Source organism: Papio anubis, chromosome 11, assembly GCF_008728515.1.
Source record: "Papio anubis isolate 15944 chromosome 11, Panubis1.0, whole genome shotgun sequence".
NCBI lineage: Eukaryota > Metazoa > Chordata > Mammalia > Primates > Cercopithecidae > Papio > Papio anubis.
The window spans coordinates 6,763,153-6,781,680 of NC_044986.1; the positions used below are offsets into that span (position 1 = coordinate 6,763,153).

An 18,528-nucleotide genomic window follows, 5' to 3' on the forward strand; every position below is an offset into this window, starting at 1 on the left:
TTCTTTACTTTTAATTGGAGTACACTATCTATACAGAAAATGTACATTTTATAAGTGTACAGTCTCATGAATTTTCACAAAATGTCTTCACCTATGTAATTGGGAGCCAGACCAAGAAACAGAACATGAATTTCTCCCATGTCTTATTTTAGCCACTCCCTTCTGGGATTGGCATACTGGCCAGATTGTTGGCCTATTTTTGCATTTTGTGTCAATGGAAGCATGCAATATATGTTTTTTTGTGTTTGACCTCTTTCACACAACATTATATTCGTGCAATTGTTGTGTTGTTATGTTCATTTATTCTCATTGTTGAGATAAATTTCTTTGTGCAAACATACAATTTAGTTACCCATTCTGGGCATTTGAATAATTTCTTCTTTGGGGCTATAATGAACACAACTGCAATGTATATTCTTATACGTGTGTTTGGGTAAACATATGTAAGCATTTCTGTTGTATACATACCCCGGAGTGATCTGCTGGATCACAGGACATGCCAAATAATTTTACAGCATATTTCACTAATATTCACCACCAGCAGCACTACTTGAGAATTCTTGTTGCTCTATATCCTTGCTAACACTTGGCATTTTCCAACTGTTTCATTTTAGCCATTGTGATGGGTGTGTCGTGGTTTCTCATAGTTGTTTTATTTAGCTTTGCCCTAATGATGCACGTGGTTGGGCACATTTCCCTTTGCTTATAAGCTGTTAGAATATTTCCTTTTGTGAAAAGTCTAAGTTATTTTCTCACTTAAAATTGGGTTGTCTTTTTGTTACTAATTCACAAGAGTTCTTTATGTATTCTGGATACAAATTCTTTGTTAGATATATGTACTATAAATATCTTTCCCTTTGTATGAATTATATTTTCACTCTCAATGTCTTTTCATGAATAGTTCTTAATTTAATAAGGCCCAATTTATTAATGTTTTATGCATTATGAGTAAAGCAATTATTTTCTGTTTATGGCATTTTGGCCTACTACAAAGTTGTGATGATGTTGCTGTTTAATTTTTCTTCTGAAAGCTTTATTTACTGATTGTTACCTTTTATACGGAGATACTATTAATCTGGAATTGTTTCTTGTGTATGATGAAAATAGGGGCCCAGATACATTTTTCTCTCATATGGATGTCTATTCTACTCAATCCCTTTTTTTGAAAGACCATTCTTTCCTCATTACATTACAGTATTGCATTTGTCATAAATCAGGAGAGGCTCTGTTTCTGGACCCTCTTGATTTCTACTGGTTAGTTTGCCCGTTCTTTCATTAGTATTACACTGTCTTAATTTTTGTAACTTTAGTATGAGTTGATACCTGGTAACGTAAGTCCTCCAGTTTTGTTCTTCAAGATTACGTGGAATTTCCAGGTGAATTTTAAAACCAGTTTGTCAATTTTGACAAAATATCCTGCTTGAATTTTTCTGGAATACTGCTGAATTTATGAATCAATTTGGGAAAGAACGAACATCTTTACAAAGTCAGGTCTTCTAATCCCTGAACACAGTATATTCCTCCATTTATTTGTGTTTTTCTATTTCAATAATTTTTTAAAAATTAGTCCAGAGGTCTTGCACAACTTTTGTAAGGTTTATTCCTAGGTTTTTGATTTCTAAATGTTATAAAAATAAGATTTATTTTGTTTTCTATTCATTTTTTGCTAGCAAATAGAAATACAATTAGATTTTGTGTCCTGGTCTTTTATATCAAGAAATCTTGCTAGTTTGACTTATCATTTTAAAATTTTTTCTTGTTAATTTTATCTTTTAATTGACCAATAATAATTGTACATATTCATGGGGTACATAGTAATGTTTTGATATATACAATGTGTAGGAATCAGAACAGGGTAATTAGCATATCCATCATCTCAAACATTTATCATTTCTTTGTATTGGGAACATTCAATATCCTTTCAGCTATTTAAAATGATATAACATATTACTGTTAACTATAGTCATCCTATCATGCTATAGAACACTAGGATTTATTCTTCCTATCTAGCTGTAATTTTGTATCCTTTAGCAAATATCTCCTTCTCTTTCCCCTACCTTTCTCAGCCTCTAGTCTCTGTTCTACTTTTTACTCATATGAAATCAACTTTTTTTTTTTAGCCTCCACACATGAATGAGAACATATGGTATTTAACTTTCTGTTCCTGGCTTATTTCACTTAACATAGTGTCCTTCAGTCCCATCTATGTTGCCACAAATGACAAAATTTTATTCTTTTTATGGCTGAATAGTATTCCATTGAAAACATATATACATATATATTCCATTTTCTTTATCCATTCATTCATTGTTGAATGCCCAGGTTGATTCCATATCTTGACTATGGTGAATAGTGCTGCAACAAACATGTGGGTGCAGATGTCTTTTCAATATACAGTTTTCCTTTCCTTTGGACAAATGCCCAGTAGTGGGATTGCTGAATCATAGAGTAGTTCTATTTGTAGTTTTCTGAGGAACCTCCATACCAGCAGTGCATAAAGAGTTTCCTTTTCTCTATATCCTCACCAGCATTTTTTATTATTTGTCTTTTTGATAGTAGCCATTTTAACTAAAGTGAGATGATGCCTCCTTCTGGTTTTGATTTGCATTTCCCTGATGATTAGTGATGTCAAAGTTTTTAAAATATCTTTCTTGGCCATTTTTTATGTCTCCTTTTGAGAGATGTTGGCTCAGATCATTTGCCCATTTTTAAATCAAATAGGTTTTTTTGCTGTTGGATTGTTTGAGTTCCTTGTGTATTCTGGTTATTAATCTCTTGTTGGATGAATAGTTTGCAAGTATTTTCTCCCATTCTGTAGGTTATCTTTTCACTCTGTTGGTTGTTTCCTTTGCTGTGCAAAAGCTTTTCAGTTTGCTATATAACCCCATTTATTTATTTTTGCTTTTGTTGCCTGTACCTTTGAAGTCTTATTCATTAAATCTTTTCCCATACCAACGTCCTGAAGCATTTTCTCTCTGTTTCTTTCTAGTAGTTTTATTGTTTGGGTTCTTACATTTAGGTATTTCATCTATTTTGAATTGAATTTTTTACAGGGTGAGAGGTTGGAACCTAGTTTCATTCTTCTGCATATAGTGACCCAGTTTTTCCAGCACTGTATATTGAAGAGATTATCCAATGAGTGTTCTTGGCACCTTTGTCAAAAATCAGTTGGCTAAAGATATGTAGATTAATTTCTGGGTTCTCTATTCTGTTTCATGGGTCTATGTATCAGTTTTTATGCCAGTACCATGCTGTTTGGGTTACTATAACTTTGTAGTATATTTTGAGGTATGATGGTCTGATACCTCCAGCCTTGTTCTTTTTGATCAGGATTGCTTTGGCTGGCTATTCAGAATCCTTTGTGGTTCTATACAAATTTTAGGATTTTTTTTCAATTTCTGTGAAAAATGTCATTGGTATTTTGATAGGAATTTTATTGACTCTGTGAATAGCTGTGGGTAGTATTGTCATTTTAACAATATTAATTCTTCTGATCCGTGAGCATGGGGTGTCTTTCCATTTGTTTGTATCCTCTTCAGTTTATTTCATCAGTGTTTTGTAGTTTTCCTTGCAGAGGTCTTTCACTTCCTTGGTTAAATTTATTCCTAGGTATTTTATTTTATTTTTGGTAGCTATTACAAATGGGATTACCTTCTAGATTTCTTTTTTAGCTCAGTTCTAAGAGTTCTTAGGTAGAGTATTTAGGTTTTTCTGTATATAAGATCATACTGTGTTCAAATAGGGACAATTTGACTTCTTCTTTTCCAATTTAAAGGCCCTTTATTTATTTTTCTTGCCTAATTGCCCTGGCTAGGACTTACTTTACCTATTCTAATAGTTTTTAGGTTCCCTTAGGTTTTCTACATGCATAATCATGTTATCTCTAAATAACAAAAATTTCATTTTTTCCTTTCTAATGCTTCTGTTTTTTATTTCTTTTTCTTGTCTTACTAGGCCAGGCCATGCCTTGAGTAGCATGTTGAATAAAAGTGGTCGTAAGAGGCATTTTATCTTATCCCTGAAGCTCAGAGGGAAAGCTTTCAATATTTTACCATGAGAAATGAAATTTGTTGTTGATTATTTTCCCTCTCCTAAATACTAACCAGGCCTGATCGTGCTTAGTTTCTAAGATTAGGCACATGCAAAGTGGTATGGCCATAGATTGCTGTGGATTTCCTTATACCCCTATCACATTAAGGAAGTTCCCTCCTGTTTTTAGTTTACTAAGACTTTATTTATTTATTTATTTATTTATTTATTTATTTATTTATTTTGAGACGGAGTCTCGCTCTGCTGCCCAGGCTGCAGTGCAGTGGCTGGATCTCAGCTCACTGCAAGATCCGTCTCCCGGGTTCACGCCATTCTCCTGCCTCAGTCTCCCGAGTAGCTGGGACTACAGGCGCCCACCACCTCGCCCGGCTAGTTTTTTGTATTTTTTAGTAGAGATGGGGTTTCACCGTGTTAGCCAGGATGGTCTCGATCTCCTGACCTCGTGATCCGCCCGTCTCGGCCTCCCGAAGTGCTGGGATTACAGGCTTGAGCCACCGCGCCCGGCCGACTTTATTTTTAAAAAGTTCATAAATGGGTACTGGAGATTATTAATTAATATTATTAGTTTTATACCTTTTAAGACATTTGTGTTATTAATGTTGTATAATGTGTATTAATGTTGTATATTGCATTGATTGATCTATTGTTAAGCCATTCTTGCATCCCTGCAATAAATCCCACTTGATTTTAATATATATTACTATTTTTACATATTACTTGCTTTGATTTGCTGATATTTAGTTTAATTTTTTTGCATTATGTTTGGAGACTGATCTCTAATTTTTCTGTCTTGTAAAATTATTTTCAGATTGCAATACTTTGTATTTTCTTCTTTATAGTGAGGTTAAACATATTTTCATGTTTAAGAAAATTCTAAATTTTTTTCTTCTGTGAACTTCCCATTTGTGTCCTTTGCCCATTTTTCCTCTGTTTTTCCTTCTTATCTATTTTAGAAACTCTTTACATATTAAGAAAATTTCTTTTGTCTCATGTATGAGTGCTCAATATATTTCTGCCAATTTCAAATTTATCTTTTGGTTTGTGGAATATTTTTGTGACTATGCACAACATTCAAATTTTTTATGTAGTCAATGCTTTCAGTTTTTCATGACTTCTGTGTTTGAAGTCTTACATTGAAGGGTATCCTCACTCATAAAATTATTCCCCCTTTTATACTTCTATGGCTTTATTTCTTAATGTTTAAATATTTGACTACTAGAATTTGTTTTGGAGCAAAGAACATAATACATTTTTGTTAGATGAAGTGAACTACCACAAACTTATATTTGTGAAACTAAAAAGTAAGTCCCTCAGAGCAGGACTGGGCCTATTTTCAGTCTCTGATCCTCACCCCACCCTGCACGAGGTAGAATTTGAACAAAATAGTAGCCGCTGTTTATGCAGGGTTAAAAAAAGCAAAGTTAGAGCTCTTCCTCCACTTTTGAAATCCTTTCTGAGTTTCCTTATGCCAGACCTTGTGTTGGGTACTGAGGAGCAGTCAGGGAAACAGCAGAGCCCACTTGGCTGAACCTCAGGTTCTGTGAAGGTTGGGGACGCTCTCCATGGAGACATCCCATAAGTGAGGCGGTGTACGCAGCATTCAAGGCAGGGGCAAAGCACAGAAGTGTGGGGGCTGTGGAAGGCCCTGGGGATTTTGGGGGACCCCTCTGTGAATGTGTTACTGGATAGGGGTCCTAATCCAGACCCCAAGGAAGGGTTCATGGATCTTGTGCAAGAAAGAATTCATGGCGAGTCTGTAAAGTTAAGGGAGGAGACCACCCCTCATATTGTCTTATGCCCAATTTCTGCCTCCAAAGAAAAAAAGAAGTAAAAACTAAAAGGCAGAAATGAAACCCACAGGCTAACAGCCCGGCGCCACACCCTGGGCCTAGTAGTTAAAGATTGACCCTGACCTAATCGGTTATGTTATCTATAGATTACAGACATTGTATGGAAAAGCACTGTGAAAATCCCTGTCCTGTTCTGTTCCGTTCTAATTACCTGTGCAGGTGCATGCAGCCCCCAGTCATGTACTGGCTGCTTGCTCAATCGATCACCCCCTTAGAGTTGTAAGCCCTTTAAAGGGACAGGAACTGCTCACTCGGGGAGCTTGGTTTTTGGAGATATGAGTCTGCTGATGCTCTCAGCTGAATAAACCCCTTTCCTTCTACAATTTTGTGTCTGAGGGGTTCTTGTCTGTGGCTCGTACTGCTACAAAGTGAAAGCAAGTTTATTAGAAAAGTAAAGGAAGGAAGAATGGCTACTCCATAGACAGAGTTGACTGTTTTTATGGTTATTTCTTGATGATGTGCTGAACAAGGGGTGGATTATTCATGCCTCCTTTTTTAAGACCATATAGGGTAACTTCCTGACATTGCCATGGCATTTGTAAACTGCCATGGCGCTGGTGGGAGTGTCAGAGGCATGTGAACCAGAGCAACACCATCTTGAATGGGAGCTGGGTAAAATGAGGCTGAAACCTACAGTGCTGCATTCCCAGATAGTTAAGGCATTCTAAGTCACAGGATGAGATAGGAGGTCCAGACAAAATACAGGTCATGAAGACCTTGCTGATAAAACAGGTTGCAGTACAGGAGCTGGCCAAAACCCACCAAAACCGAAATGGTGAGGAGAGTGACCTCTGGTTGTCCTCACGGCTACACTCCCACCAGCGTCATGACAGTTTACAAACGCCATGGCAACGTCAGGAAGTTACTCTATATGGTGTAAAAAGGGGAGGCATGAATAATCCACCCTTCGTTTAGCATATCACCAGGAAATAACCATAAAAATGGGCAAATAGCAGCCCTTGGGGCTGCTCTATCTATGGAGTAGCCATTCTTTTATTCTTTTACTTTCTTAATTAACTTGCTTTCACTTTGCACTATGGACTCACCCTGGATTCTTACTTGCGTGAGATGCAAGAACCCTCTCTTGGGGTCTGGATACGGGAAGGGTAGCAGTGAGGATGATCAGAGGTTACTCTCATCGCTATCTTGGTTTTGGTGGGTTTGGCAGGCTTCTTTACTGCAGGCTGTTTTATCAGCGAGGTCTGTGTGACCTGTATCTTCTGCCGACCTCCTATCTCATCCTGTGACTAAGAATGCCTTCACCTCCTGGGAATGCAGCACAGCAGGTCGTAGCCTTGTTTTACCCAGCTCCTGTCCGAGATGGACTTGCTGTGGTTCAAATGCCTCTGACATATGTACTAAGCATAGATGCTGGACCAGGGCATCAGAAGGTCTTTTGAGGTTTTCGTTTTGCCACCACCTCTTGCAGGGACTTCCTCCGAGAGGACAGGGATTCCAGGTGCTGTGTGTCCTGCCAGGAAGTGTACAGGCCTGACTACCTGCACTGTGAGGTGTGATTGGTGCCCTTGAGGTTTGGTAGCCAGTGGCCTGAGGTCTTGGGTTTATTTATGCTTGGAGTCCCAGGTTCTGTTCCCTGACAATGTTATTTCCAGTCCTGGTGGTGAACTGTCACCTTGCTGAAGGGTGAGTGGGAAGGTCAACCCCAACGGGTGATCTACCCTCCCCCTCAACCTACCCAGTGTCCCAGGTCTCACTTGCTTATTCCCGGAGACACTTCTCCTTTCAAGCCAGGAGGAGAAATGAATGCCTCATTTGCGTCCTTTGAATGGAATGCTAATGATGGGCGGGGAGAGTGTATTCATTATTCATGTGCCGCCTCCTCCCTCTGCCTCCTTCCAGGGTGCAGGGATGCCTGGAGGCTTCCAGGTGGCAGAGCAACAGGTAATCAGCCTGTCCCCGTCTGCCCCGGCTGCTAGGAGTCTCTGCTGCAGGAGCAGCTCTGCTGCCCCAGGGTCCCGACTGCACTGCTCCTGGGTGACTTGGGCCACCGGGCTGAGGGCCAGTCCTCCTGAGACAAATCGTTGCCCTGGTGAGTCTCACCTGCCCCTTGGCCTGGACGAGGTTGTGGGAGCCCCCTGCCGGGTCAAGAATGAGTGATACCTGTCTTTGAAAAGTGACTGCATTACCCTCACTTCTAAAAGAAGTCTCGGTGTCCCCAGAAGGACCTCGCGGGTCAGGAGCTGGGTGCATTGCTCTCACTGGCTGCATCTTCTCATTGCCTTCACGTTTCCAATTGCAGCTTCTTTAAAAGAACTGGTGCCAAACCTAACATTTATTTCCATGGCAATTTCCTGCCGGCAAGCACATCTATTTAATGGAAGTAGATAAAGCTGTGGGCTGAGCACAGGTTTGTGAAAGGGATGGGATGGAAATGGCATTGGAGACTGCTGTCTGTGGAGACGCTGCAGCAGGGAGCATTGAGAAAATATGTTTCTGGGATCTTGATACGGGTTCTATTATGACCCAAATAGTTTCATTTTTCTTTCTTTTAAATGAGATCATATTATTTTGAAAGACTGGATTGGAAGTGTGAGAAATAACATATCTGTGGCCTAGTATCATAAAACGTAAGGGATACGTAGGGACCTCCGCAAAGAATGCAGAAACGGACTGGTAAGATGGGATTTGCTTCTCATAGAAGTCGTGGCATTCTTGTTTGGTTTCTCATTTATTTTCAGCAAAATACTTTCAGTGAGGCTAAGAAATAGTTGCCTTGAGAATGATTTCACAATGGCTCGAAAAACCCTTTCTGAGATTCCCACGAGATAACTCTCAGGAATTTCAGTGCATTATTCCAAAGTTTTCAAAAACTCCTGATGAACCCTGTAGGGTCTAAATTTTCCTAATTCAGTTTTAAAGTCACTCCTTTTATTGCTTAAAAATCATTGAGCATTACATTACGGTACCGTGAAGTAAAACTGTGCTAACTGGGTAATAATATATTAACTTCTTGGGGTTCGTGTAAATGCATTTCACTCCTGAAGCACAGAGAACACACTGGCTTGGTGGGAAGTGAAAGGAAGAAAGTGAGGCAGTGCATGAAGTCCACTGTGTGCCAGCGCTGTGGAAAATGCACATAACTCTTTACTGATGGACACAAACCTTAATGAAGTCCCTGCCCCAAGGAGTTTCTGAGTCGCAGGCATGAAGTATACTGTGCAGGGGAATCAAAGGAAGAGAGATAGGGCAGCATACACCAGGGGCTGCAATAACGTGGGAGAATATGATTAGCGCAGAGCTGGGCATGCAGTGTAACACCAGCACCCGCAGAGAATTTTTGCTTTATTTAATTTTTAAAGAGACATTTCTTTTAGATGCATGCTGTTGCCTCTGGTTCACAAGGATTACAATGAATCATTTAGTACAGCCACCATGGAATGCACTGGGTCACCAGTTAAAAAGAAACGTTGTTTTGCTTTTCTTTTTTTTTTTTTGAAGCCTGAAAGTGACACATGACCTGCTTTCTCCATAATTCAGAAACACTTTAGGAGATTTGGGGTCCCTTGTAAACTTGGTTACCCTGTGCCTTGGGTTGATTTTACTAGGGACAATCAGAAGAGCTATTTTCCAGGTTTTGGTTGGCTATTCTTTCATAACACTGAGAGCCATTAGCATAGATTGGCCATAGACACCCAACAGGTTGTGCTGAGAGATAAGACTCCACACTTCCAGTAAATCCTGTCTTGTTCTTCTCCCGAGACACACCCTCTTTCTGCTCACCCTGGCTTCTGCTTCTAATTTTTTATTTTCACATCTCTTTACAAAAATGTATTGCCAAGATACTTACTTGGTTTACACCCTAACTGTGGCCTGCCTGGGTTTGATGTATGAGAGGATTATTTGTGGGTTCATATCAGACTGGAGAACCCTCAAAGGCAGATCCGGTCTCTCTTCGTCCCTCTCTGCTTAGCATAAAGTGTTGGAGTGAGTTGGGCCTTACAGGTTATAAGGAAGAGAAACTCACTCAAGCTCCTCCACTAAAGACAGTTTATTGTAAGGATCTGTGCTGCAATAAAGGAGGCAGGAATCTTGTGGGGCCCCAGAAAGAGCTGCTTCTTCTTTTTTTTTTTTTTGTATCAAATGTGGCACTAAGAAGAGGTTCTCTTGGGACTCCAGAGCCCTCAGGAATCATAGACCAGTTCCTTCTCAAAGTGGCTACCCTGTGGCTACCCTCCCCTGGCAGCCACGCTTGGAATTAGAGGAGGTGTCCTTGGTTCCCTGAAACCCTGCACTACTACTCCCAGACTCTGTTTCCCTCCCTTCTTGAAGAGCCCGACTTGCGTACCCTCCTGCCAGCTGACGTCGCCCTGCACCCTGTCCTCGGGTTGCTGCCCCTGCTCTGGCCCCAGCCCTGCCCTCCAACCCAGCAGGGCTCTGGCGCCCATCTTCCTCTCCAGCCCTCCTCCTGCCAGCTCGGCCTCTTCCCCTGGCTGAGAAGGTGCCCTAACCGCTTTGTCTTCATTCCTCAACCCTCCTGGAGATCCTCCTGCCTTCTCCTCAGGTGAACTTCTCTCCCGTTGCACCGGGAAATAGCACCGTGAGCTGCGAGCCCCTTTGCTTTCCCACTCGGAGCCTCCTAAAACACCTCTGCCTGGCTGTCTTTTGCCTCTATCTGGTGTAGGCAGAATGCTAAGATTCTGAACCCCTGGTACAAGCCCTGCACAATCCCCATGCCTTAAGTGTGGGTAGAACCCGTGACTATGTGATAGAATATCAATTCCATGATTAGGTTACTTGTTATTTGAGGTTGAGTTGATGGAAAGAGATTATCAGGGTGTGTCTGACTTCAGTGAGCCCATGAAAAGGTCCTGCCCTTCATGAGGTCAGGGATGTTCAGGGGGAGGAATTCTGTGCTGGCTTTGAAGACGGAGGGGCCATATGGTGAGGACCTGAGGGAGACCCCTAGGAGCAGACAGCATTCTCTGGCCAGCAACAGCCAGTAAGGAAATGAGGACATTGGTCCTACAACCACAAGGAATTGAATTCTGCCAGCAACAGAAAGAGCCGGGAGGAGGAGCCCAAGCTTCGGATGACAGCCAGCCCTGGCTAACGGCCTGATTCCAGCCCGGTGTGACTCTGGACACAGAGCCCGGTTGGGTCCGGCCTGACTTCTGAGCTAGGGACCTGTGAGATATAAATGTGTGCTATTCTGAGGGCTCCATTTGTGGTTTATTTTTTTGTTAGATAGCAGCAGAAAACTACTGCCTCCTCCCTCTGGCTCTGGAGATTTGCCCACCTTCTAGGTGGCTTAAGCTTAGGAAGTGGCCTAAGCTTCCACTTTGCTTCTATCCCATGCCCTCTCCTTTTCCAGAAGTTTCCTCCTTCTCTTTTCCCCTGTTTCTTGTACAATAAACAATACCACTCTTTTCTACTCCCGGATTATTTCCATCAGTGCACAAACCTGCCCCATCTTACAAGTATCTTTCCCCAGTCACTCATCCCTCTCAAGGTGCCACTCCAGGCCTCTGCTTCCCCCTTGGGAACACTTCTCAGAGGTGAGCACCATCCTCCATCCCTTGTCCCCACTCTTCCACATGCTCCAGTCTGGCGTTCACTCTAACAAGGTCCACAGTGACAACACCTCTCTCTCCCCACCCCGCTTGGTTTCCTAGCAGCACAGAATGCAGTCGCGTCTCGATCTTCTTCTGGCTCAAGGACACCCCTTTCTGTGGTTTCCTCCAGGTCACCTACCAGGGCTTCCGACTCTGCTTTGCTGATCTCCTTCCTTCAGCCAACCCAGCTGTGGGTTTGCTCCTCTCTGAGCAAATCTCCCGGGGGTGGGGGAAGAGGGTCTCATGCCTCCTGATACGGTTTGGATCTGTGTCCCTGCTCAAATCTCATGTCAAATTGTCATTGCCAGTGTTGGAGGAGGGGCCTGTTGGGAGGTGATTGGATCGTGGGGGTGGATTTCCCCTTTGCTGTTCTCATGATACTGAGTGAGTTCTCACGAGGTCTGGTTGTTTAAAAGTGTGTAGCCCGCTTCCTCTTCATCCTTTTCCTCCTGCTCTGGCCAAGTGAAGACATGCCTGCTTCCCTTTCACCTTTCACTGTAATGGAAAGTTTCCTGAGGCTTTCCCAGCTATGCTACCCCAGCCTGCAGAACCATGAGCCAGTTAAACCTCTTTTCTTTACAATTTACCCAGTCTTATGTATTTCTTTATAGCAGTGCGAGAACGGACTAATACAAACCCCATGGCTGTAACTACTTCTTTATGACCAGGGCACCCAGGTGTGGCTCCCCCCAGGGTCCCCTCTGAGCTCCATGTTCACAGCCAATGGCCCACCCAGTGCCACCTTTGGTGGGTAATATGCATCTCAGTCTGGGTGTATCTAAATGGAAATTTTCACTTCCTCCCATCTTGCACCCAAATATTCTCCCTGGGCTTCTTGCCTCAGTAGGAAATCTAGAGGTCATTTTAAAGTCCCTCCCCAGCCTATCTTCCCCACGTGTGCTCCATCGTCAAGTCCTGCGCGTCCTGCCTCCCAGGTGTATCCTCTTAACTGGTCTCTCTGCCTCCGCTCTTGCCCCTTCCTGGCCCATCCTCCACTCAGCAGCAAAATTGCTTTTCCTAAAAGGTCAGCACCTGCAGTCCTCCATGCCACTGCCCCACAGGCACCAGCTCCAGTCTCACTGTTCTCTTTCTGGTTCTCAACCTCACCAACGTCCTTCCTGCTTCGAGGTGACAGCCCAGGCTATTGCTCTGGCTTGGAATGCTCTTTGCCTTCTCTTTGCCGGTGGCTTCCTTTCTTCTCACCTTTCGGTTGGCTCTTCAGGGAGCCTGGTCCCGTGCACTCCAGCAGCTCTGCCCTGGCATCCCTCATTGCAGCCCTGGTGTTTCCATTGTGGAACTCACTGAAACTGAAAGGTAATCCTTTATGTTTTTCTTTCTTGTTCCCTGAAGGCCTGTACTCTTCTTCTGGGTAAAGATTCAGTCCACTTTCTTCACTGTTTTATCTCCAGGACTCAGCACAGTGCCTGACACATAGTGGACCCTTGATGAATATTCACTTACTTTGAAAAATAATAAACAACATCAGGTGTTGGCTTGCTGTCTTTCAAGCATAGCTACTTCGGTTTGGTCCATTCTATAACCCCATCTGTAAGTATCATGATCATGAATGTTGAGAAGGGGAGGAGACCAAATTGGAATCAGGTGAAATAATTTACCCAAGGTTATCGTCGCATCAATGCCAGGCTTTCTGGCTGCAGAGCCTGCCTGTCAGTCCTACACCTGGCTGGGCAATGAACCTGCTCACAGGACTATTGGGGAAAATTCGTAACTAATGACAATAGGGTAGCCTGAAAATACCCAGAGCTGCATACAGGGAAATGGTCTTCTTTGTGAATACAGAAATGATAAGGGGATGTGGAGGAGTGCTATTTGGGTTAACCGTCATGTCTTCGGTGGCCGGTAATATGCTGTTAGGTGCATTTGTTTGCATGTGCAGCGCAGCATCTGAGAGCTGGTTTGCTTGGTCTCAAAGCAGCGGGTGGAGGACGCTGCGACCAGCATCTGGAGCTTTGAGAGAGCAATGTGGCCACTGGGCCACATCAAAGGCTGATGAGACTCTGCTCCCTCCTGGATGGAGAGCGCTTGTATGGGGTTGGCCTCTTTTCATCCCTTTGTTTTCTGTTTCCAATTTGTTCAAACAACAAGGAGCTTTGAAGTTCCTTAAGCTACCACAAGTGCAGAGCCTGGACCACTGAGTGTGGAGAAGTTTCTCTTTTCACTGGAAACGTGCCAGTTTTCCAGATGTTAATGATGAAGGGCGTTTTGTTTTTGTTTTTGTTTTTGTTTTTGTTTGTTTTTTTTTTGAGACGAAGTCTCGCTCTGTCGCCCAGGCTGGAGTGCAGTGGCCGGATCTCAGCTCACTGCAAGCTCCGCCTCCCGGGTTTACGCCATTCTCCTGCCTCAGCCTCCCGAGTAGCTGGGACTACAGGCGCCGCCACCTCGCCCGGCTAGTTTTTTTGTATTTTTAGTAGAGATGGGGTTTCACCGTGTTAGCCAGGATGGTCTTGATCTCCTGACCTTGTGATCCGCCCGTCTCGGCCTCCCAAAGTGCTGGGATTACAGGCTTGAGCCACCGCGCCCGGCCAAGGGCGTTTTTAAAAAGCAGAGCTTGTTTGTAGGGAGGGTGACAGCAAATTGATGCACAAGTTTTTTTTTGTGTGTGTGTGTATATATGTGTGTGTATATATGTATATATGTATGTATGTATATATGTTTGTGTGTATATATGTGTCTGTGTGTGTGTATATATATATATATAGAGAGAGAGAGAGAGAGAGAGTCATATTCCTAAACTTGTAGTTGAGTCATGCAAAGAGGTCTTCATTTCAGTGTTTAATTGGATGCCTTTGGGAGGGTGGGGATGAGTGAAGGACACTCAGGACTCAGGCCCCACACATGTAGGAGGCAGAGTGAAGGAAGCCTGAAGCCAGTCGTGTGCCTGAGTGACTGTGGAGCAAGGCTGGCCACTTCCACGTGAGATGGAGGAGGTTGCTATGGTTTCAATCTGGGAACTTCTCCAGGCTGTAAAAGGCAGGCCCGTTCTTTGCTGTTGAAGGCAGGGTTCACACTGGGTGGGCGCCAGGACACAAACTCCATGGGACTCGGGCTACACGCTGCTTGGGTGAGACTCTGGCCTCCTCTGAGAGCCAGGCCGTTTGTTCCTTGAAAGTGTGCAGGCTTGGCTGTTGATTTGTGTTTCCGATGGCAGGAGGATGGCACCCACAGTGGGACTTTGCTGGTGCTGCCTTTGGGAGCCAGGTTAGAGTCACCATTTCTAGCCCTCTTCTGTGCTCACCACAACCTGGTGGGCTGGGTCTCCATTCTTGATGTTCATCTGGATGGTTACGAAGCCCACAGAGACTCAAATGCTCAGCGTGGAGAGGAAAGTTGCTGCTGACGCTTTGGCGTAGGCTTTCCGGATTTCTTCCGAGCCTCCAGATCTCCAGGGCCTGTGGTCTAGAGCCCTGTTCCTGGTCCGTGTCTCCCCAAGCACACAGATAGCAAGTGGGAGCCATTTGCAATGTCTGGAGACATTTGTGGTTTTCACAACTGGGGTGGGATGGGGACTACTGGCATCCAGTGGGTAGAGACCAGGGATGCTACTAACTTCCCACAAGGCACAGGACAGCCCTCATGCAGAGACTGCTCTGGCCCCAGGGGTCAGCAGTGCTGAGGTTGAGAATGTCTGTTCTCAGCTTCTGTGGTCATGGCCTTTACTCGTCTGGCCCTGCACAGGTCTGTGAGCCACTTGAAGGCAGGACCGCTGCGGCTGATCCTCGGTGGGTGTCGGTTAATGAGTGCAGGATGTCCGTCAGCTGCTGTCGCTGATTCCTCTGGCCTCAGGACCAAATAGTTTCACAGGGGGCAAATGAGCAAACTCTGGAGGCAGGATGCCACGGGCTGTGTTCCTATGTTTAGTGCTCACAGATTCCTCCGCTGAGCAGGCAGACAGGATATTTGCTCATCACCGTCACCTCTATCACAGCCATCAGTGTGGACTGGGCTCACGGCCACCAGCTGGTCCACACATTTTCACACAAATAGTCCCATTGAATCCTCACACCAACCCTCTAAGGATGTGACTGTGACTGTCCTTTTACTATAGATAGAAAAACAGGCTCCAGAGGTCACAGCCCTTCTTTCCCACGCTGCACCCCCAGTGAGCACAGGAGCTTTGCATGTGGCCATTTACAGCTCTGGTTAAACCCCGATCAAGCTAAGGCAGGTCTTGGCCTGGGCTGCCCAGGATCTATTTCACTGCACCTTGGGGGTAAAAGCTGGGGTCTCAAGGCCCATTCTGTCACAGGCCAGACGCAGTGTGAGGGTGGGGGTGGCAGGCGTGCGTCGGACGAGTGGCCCCTCTTTGGCCTCACGCTACTGCATTGCCAATGAACTCCCCTCCTGCGGCCCACGGCGGTTGAGTGGACATGCCCAGCATGTGCTGGTCAGTTTTGACAACAACCAGCTGGGCTGGGGGTGGGGAATTTTGCCTTGAGTTGTAGCATTTGCCGCTTTCTGTGGTATAAACACTCCCCCTGTGGCTGATTTCAAGTTGTCAATGTGACATCACGGGCGTGTGTGACGTCACTGCACAGCCGTGGAAAGCATTGTACGTGGCTGCCTCCTCCCAGCCCATGAGAGCAGGTGGCAGCACGCCACTGCCGGTGGCCGGGAGAAGTGAGTTCGGACTCCCTTCCCCTGGGAATCTTGGTCTCTGCACTGTGCGAGTGCAGCCTCCAGTTGGCAGATGCGGTTATGTGCATTTGGTACATTGTGAAAGAAGGGGCACGCCTGATGATTTTACTGTCCTGGTTGGGGAGCTCTGGCAGGCTGTGCTCCCTGGATATTGCTGACTGTCAGGTGGGTTATAGGCCTCTTAGCAGCAGGCTATAGGAGAAGTGTCTGTAACCACACAATTGGTGCCCATTAAAAATGATTGTGCCTTCAGAATCCAGAATAGTCCTATCCCGGGGAAGGGGGAGGAGCCGCTCATTGAGCATCTGCAGATTGCCTTGTGCCTGTTGGACAGGTGGGACAATCTGCATATCAGCAAGGTCGCTTGGGCCACCTAGGGTGCCACAGGTAGCAATTAATGGAGCCCGGATTTCCATCTGGCTTGTCTGGGCGGTTCTGTCTCATGCTATCTGCAGGAACGAGGGATTCTGTTAAGAGGAATGTCTCATGGCCCGTGTGGTTAGCAGGCCCCGTTGCTTCAGTGTTGGTGGGGGAACAATGCAGAGCATTGCTTGTGGATGTCCACTCTAGGCAGAGGCCCAGCCTTTGGACTTGGCTTCCGTGCAGTCTAAGGGAGCGCAGGGGGTGGCTAGGCAAATCCGATTGGATGTGGGAAGTTGGCAGATGTTAGCACGGGTATGCAGCAATGAGATGAGGGCCGCCTTCTCCCTCCATCAGGGACCCTCTGGGCCATGCTCATAGAGGTTCTGGATAAACTAACGCCGGCAGGAAGCTGCTGGGCCTGCAGTGTCCTCTGGGCAGCCTGTCCCCGCTGGGGCAGAGGGGAGAGAAGGCAGTCAGCACTTCAGTGGCAGGGCGGCACCCAGGTGAGGTGCGGAAGCCGGAATGAACGCTTCATGTCCGGCCCAAGATCTTTCCTCAGTTTTCTAATTAGGAAGACCTTCCTGGTCACAGCTTTTATGTCTCTAATTCATCTCTCAGTGGGAGTTCTTTCTCACTTAACTTCCAAACTTACACCTCTCCTCTCTCCCTGCGCTCCTATCTGGAGGTGTTGACGGGTGCTCAGCAGGCCGCCCCGGGCCCAGGGAGAGGGGCCTGCTCCCTCTGTGTCAGGCACGCATCTGCCCACTGTTTGCCTGTCCTCTCTGTTCCCTGATTCTCTCTGCTTGGAATGCAGTCATTGTTTCTGTGAGAGAGTCCCCTTGTTTAATTTGCAGCTGCAGTTCCGGGAGATGACATTTCTCAGTCACATCCAAGCCTCATTGCACTGCGGATATTCTGTGGCTCCTGCAGCAGGGAGAGTGAAAATCTGCTTTCATTTTTGTCATCGGGACCACCGAAATTCCACAGTCCTTCAACCCGATTCTGGGAGCAAATTTTAATGAATTCAGCAGAAACTTGTGTAGCAGTGATAAAATGTAATTGCCTACAATTTCACACCCACACTCTCCTCCGTGAGCTGCAGAATTTCAGCCAGCTTGCCGCTTTGCAATTTCATCTCCATGGAATCACTCTCTTCTAAGGTATTCAAGCCTCACGTGTGCTTGAATGAAATGTGTGGTGAATTTTCACCATGATACCAAGAGCAGAAGCAGTCAGCAGTGCCATTAAGATTAATTAGAGGTTGAGGGCCCACACTTCGGAAACAGCAGCAGGCTGTGAATTATATTCTTGGTGTACTTTTTAAATATTCTTTCTTCCAGACTCTGATTTTTTTTCCAGCTGTTGTGGTGCCTCTGACTACACATGGGGACTCAATTGTTTGTCCACTCTGACCTCCTCTTCCAGAGCGGGTGGTAAAAACCAGTGACGGGAAGTGGAAGGATGCATCGTGCTTGTGTCTTAAATTACCTGCGAGAGTTTGGTTTCATCCAAACAGGTAGAGGGATGCACTCCCAACACAGGCTTTGTAGGGTGATAGATACTATCCGAGAAGATCAGGTTGCCCGTTTCTGTAAGACCTCTGAGCTAAGAATGTTTTCTACATTTTAAAATGGATTAAAAGAAGCATAATCTTTTATGACATGCAAAAATTATACAAAATCCACATTTCAATGTCCAGAAATGAAATTCTATTGGAATGCATCCACGCCCATTGGTTGACATATTGTCCAGGGAAGGTCTCATGCCATGGTGCAGAGTTGAGTAGCAACAACAGAGATGGCATGGCCTGCAAAACCTGTGATATTGACTCTCTGGCCCTTTCAGAAGACGTTTGCTGACCTGTAGCACAGAAGAGCAGGTATCTCCATGGGGATGACTTTGGTTCCTCTGCCATCACTAAAGAAGCACTGTGCTGGGGGTCTCTTAGTAGAGTTACGTTTTCGATGATGCCCATGGGGTCACTCTGGTTTGAGACCTATGCCCTTCAATGGCCCTGAAGCCCATTGTGAGTCAGG

The 18,528-nt window shown here is 45.0% G+C and overlaps 1 protein-coding gene across 4 annotated transcripts in view; it reads left to right on the forward strand.

Moving 5' to 3' along the window:
- The window catches only part of C11H10orf90 (chromosome 11 C10orf90 homolog), a 244,148-nt gene that overhangs the window by 92,994 nt on the left and 132,626 nt on the right, over positions 1-18,528 (forward strand). The window contains exon 1 of one of the 4 annotated variants that reach the window (XM_017944432.3): positions 13,974-16,294. The exons of the other annotated variants lie outside the window; for them this stretch is intronic. The gene's annotated coding sequence lies outside the window, so the exon portion shown is untranslated. Of the gene's footprint in view, positions 1-13,973; positions 16,295-18,528 lie in introns of those variants that run through there. 4 annotated transcript variants of the gene reach the window in all.